Genomic DNA, 5,107 nt, shown 5'->3' on the forward strand with positions numbered 1-5,107 from the left:
AACCCCAAACCCTAAACCCTAAACCAAAAGTCTTAAAATTTAAATCCTAGGCATTTTATAAAGTGTTATAAACCCTAAACCATATACCTTAAAGTGTTTATTATAAGAATTTACTAAAGTCTTATCAAACCTAAACCTTAGGCATTTTATAGGATTCTAAAAATATTTTTGTAACTTTTACTTAAGTTTTTGTCAAATTAATTTTCTAAGGTGTTAGAAACACCAAAACCATAAAAACTAAACCCTAAACCAAAAAACCTAAACCCTAAACGCTAACCCCTAAGCCTTTTATAACATTTAAAAAAGTGTTTTGTAACTTTTATTTAAGTGTTTATTAAAGCAATTTACTAAAGTGTATAATCCCTAAATCCTAAACCCTAAACCCTAAACTTTGAAACCTAAACCTTATACCCTAAAACCTAAACCCTAAGAATTTCATAACATTTTAAAAAGTGTTCTGTAACATTTTTTACATGTTTATTAAATGAATTTACTAAAGGGTTATAAACTTTAAACCCGAATCCCTAAAACTGAAACCCTAATTAATTTATAACATTTTAAAGAGTGTTTTTTATATTTTATTTAAGTGTATATTAAAAATATTTACTATAGTGTTATAAACCCTGGACCCTAAATGCTAAAGCCTTAGATTTTTATAACATTTTAAAAACTATTTGTAACTTTTATTTACGTGCTTATTAAAATAATTTACTAAAATGTTATAAATCCTAAATCCTAAACCCTAAACCCAAAACCGTAATCCCTAAACCATATACCATAAGAATTTTATCAGTATCTATAATAAGGGAAGAGCACACCTGGGTATGTGAGTGTAGGAGGGAGAAAATTGCTATACATGAGATACCCCAACCTTTGTCTTTCAACCCTTCTTCATAAACCTTTTTAATTTTATTTATTTTTCTTCATAACTTCTCGAGGCTCCACGAGAAGAATGCATTATGTGTAATATGTGACAACGGATGCCCCCTTAAGGTGGGGTGGTTCATCCCTAAAACCTTAACCCTAGACACTAAACCCTTAACCCTAAACCCCAAACCCTAAACCACAAACCCTAAACCCCAAATCCTAAACACTAAACCCTAAGAATTTTAGAACATTTTAATTTTTTTTTTGTAACTTTTATCTAAGTATTTATTAAAACAATTACTAAGGTGTTATAAACATGAAACCATGAATCCTAAACCCCAAACCCTAAACCCTAAACCGAAAATCTTGAAACTTAAACCCTAAGAATTTTATAAAGTGTTATCAACCCTAAAAGATAAACCCTAATCCTTAAAGCTTAAACTACAAATTCTTAAGCCTAAACCCTAGACCCTAAACTCCAAACCCTAAATCCTAAACCCTAAATTCTAAACCCTAAACCCTAAGCATTTTATAACAATTTTAAAAATGTTTTGAAACTTTTATTGAAGTGTTTAGTAAGAACATTTACTAAAGTGTTATAAACCCTAAACCCTAAACTTGAAACGCTTAAACATAAACTCTAAAACCTGAACCCTAAACCATAAACATTTTATAACATTTTAAAAATGGTTTTGTAACTTTTATTTAAGTGTTTATTAAAAGACGTTACTAAAGTGTTATAAACCCTAAACCCTAAACCCTGAACCCATAAACCCTATAGCCTAAACCCTATACCCTAGTCATTTTATAACATTTTAAAAAGTGTTTTGTAACTTCTATTTAGAACCCTAAACACTAAAACTGTAAGCATTTTATAAACGTTAAACATTGTAACATAAACCATAAATTGTAAATCCAAACCCTAAACTCTAAATGCCAAACACAAAACCCTAAACCATAAATGCTAAGAATTCTATAACATTTTAAAAAGTGTTTTGTAAATTTTATTTAATTGTTTATTAAAATATTTTACGAATGTGTTATAAACCCTAATTCAAAACCCTAAACACTAAACCCCAAACAATAAACCTCAAACCCTTAACTCTAAACCATAAACATTAAGCATTTTATAACATTTGAAAATGCAGTCTGTAACTTTTATTCAAGTGTTTATTAAAAGCATTTACTCAAGTGCTATAAACCCTAAACCCTAAAGCCCAAAGCCTAGACCCTAAATCCTAAGCATTTTATAACATTATAAAAATGGTTTTGTAACTTTTATTTAAGTGTTTATTAGAAGCATTTACTAAAGTGTTATAAATCTTAAACCCTAACCTTGAACCCTAAACCTAAATCCCAAAATCAAAACCAAAAACCCTAAACCCTAAGCATTTATAACAGTTTAAAAATCATTTTAGAACTTTTATTTAAGTCTTTACTAAAAGCATTTACTAAGGTATTATCAACCCTAAACCCTAATTGCCACAGGCCAATCCCTAAAGATTAAACCCTAAGCATTTTATATCATTTTAAAAAGAATTTTTTAACTTTTATTTAAGCCTTCATAAAATCCATTTACTAAAGTCTTATAAACCATAGACCCTAAACGTTAAGCCACCCTAAAACCCAAATCTTAAACGATAGACCCTAAATCCTAATAATTTTATAACATTTTAAAAATCATTTTGTAACTTTTATTACAGTGTTTATTAAAGTAATTTACTAAAGTGTTATAAACCCTAAACAATAAACCCTAAACTCTAAACCCCAAACCTGAAACCCTAAACCCTAAACCTTAAATCCTAAACTCTAAGAATTTTATAAAATTTAAAAATGTGTTGTGTAACTTTTATTTGAGTGTTTATTAAAATCATTTATTGAGCCCTTATAGACCCCAAACCTTAAACCTTAAACCCCAAACCCTAAACCCAAAGCATATTATAACATTTTAAAAAGAGTTTTTTAACTTTTATTTAAGTGTTTATTAAAAGAATTTACTAAATACTTATAAACCCTAACTATTTTATAACCTTTGGAAAAGTGTTTTCTAACTTTTATTTAATTTTTTATTAAAATAATTTACTAAATTGTTATAAACCCTAAAACCTAAGCCCTGAACCGTAAAACCCCAAACCCTAAACCCTATACCCTAAACCCTAATCATTTTATAACATTTTAAAAATTCTTTTGTAGCATTTATTGAAGTGTTTATAAAAATAATTTACTAAATTGTTATAAAACCTAAACCCTATGTATTTTATAACATTTTATAATGTGTTTCTAAATTTTAGTTAGGATTTATTAAAAGCATTTAGTAAAGTGTTATAAACCTTAAAACCTAAACTCTAAGCATTTTACAACAATTTAAAAAGTGTTTTGTAACTTTTATTTAAGTGTTTATTAAGAGCATTTACTAAAGTGTTATAAACCTTAAACCATAAACCCAAAACCCTAAACCCTAAACCCCCAAACCATAAAACCTAAACCCTAATCATTTTATAACATTTTAAACCCCCAAACCCTAAACCCAAAACCCTAAACCTAAAATGCTAATACTTTTTAATATTTTAAAAGGTGATTTATAACTTTAGTGTTATAATTCCTAAACCATAAACCCTAAAACCTAAACCCCAAACCCGAAACACTAAATCCCAAACTGTAAACCCCAAACGGTAAACCCTATATCCTAATGCTTAAAGCCTATACGAAATACCCTAAAATCATTTATTAATGTCTTATAAACCCTAAAACCTAAGGGCTAAAGCTTGAACACATTTACTAACGCCTTATAAACTCTAAATTATAAATTCCAAAACCTAAACCCTAAAACCTAAGCCCTAAAACCCGAACCCTAAAACCTAAGGATTTTATAACATTTTAAAAAGTGTTTTGTAACTTTTATTTAAGTTTTTACTAAAACCATTTACTAAAGTTCTATAAACCCTAAACCCATAATCCCTAAACCCTTCACCTTAAACTGCAAACCCTAGACCCTTCACCTTAAACCTTAAACCATAAACCCTAAACCCTAAGCATTTTATAACAGTTTGAAATGAGTTTTTAAACTTTATTTAAGTGTTTATTAAAAGGATTTACTAAAGTGTTATAAATCCTAAACCCAAAACCCAAAACCCTAAACGCTATTTTTCTTTAATATTTTAAAAAGTGTTTTGTAACTTTAATGTTATAAATTCTAAACCATAAACCATAAACCATAAGCCATAAAACCTAAACCCTAAACCTAAAACAGTAAACCCCAAATGGTAAACCCTAAACAATAAGAATTTTATAACATTTCAAAAAGCGTTTTGTAACTTTTATTTAAGTTTGTATTAAAATAATTTACTAATGTGTTGTAAAACCTAAACCATAGACCCCAAACCCCAAAACCTATATCGTAATGCTTAAATCCTAAATGACAAACCCTAAAATCATTTACTAATGTCTTGTAAACCCTAAACCCTAAAGCCTAAAGCCTAAAGCTTGAAAGAATTTACTAACGTGTAATAAACTCTAAACCCTAAACCATAAGCCATAAAACCAAAACCCTAAAACCTAAGGATTTTATAAAATTTTAAAAAGTTTTTTGTAACTTTTATTTAATTGTTTACTAAAACCATTTACTGAAGTTGTATAAACCCTAAAACCCTAAAACCCTAATTCCTAAACCCTTAACCTAAAACCCCTTAAACCCAAAACCCTAATAACCTAAACCCTAAAAACCCTAAAAAAACCATAAACCATAAAAAACCCTTTACCCTTAAAAAACATAAACCCTAAACCCTAAAAACCCCAAAAAAACCTTAAACCCTAAAAATTGTTTTTTACTTTTTTATAAGTGTTTATTAAAAGAATTTATTAAATGACTATAAACCATAAACCCTAAACCCTAGTACCGACTCCTCCAACCTAAACTCTAAAGCATAAGCACTTGATAACATTTTAAACACCAAACCCTAAACCCTAAGTATTTTATAACATTTTAGCAACCATTTGTAACTTTTTTTAAGTGTTTATCTAAATAATTTACCAAATTGTTATAAACCCTAAACCCTAAGATTTTTATTACAATTTAGCAAGCGTTTTGTAACATTTTAAAACCCTAAACCCTAAACATTTTATAACATTTTAATAAATGTTTTGTCACTTGTTTTAAGTGTTTATTAAAACCTTTTACTAAACTGTTATAAACCATAAACCCTAAAACCTACACCCTAATAATTTTATAAAATTTTGGCAA

Source organism: Pinus tabuliformis, chromosome X (genome assembly GCF_031772625.1).
Source record: "Pinus tabuliformis cultivar Carrire ecotype Pingquan chromosome X, CPIR1, whole genome shotgun sequence".
NCBI lineage: Eukaryota > Viridiplantae > Streptophyta > Pinopsida > Pinales > Pinaceae > Pinus > Pinus tabuliformis.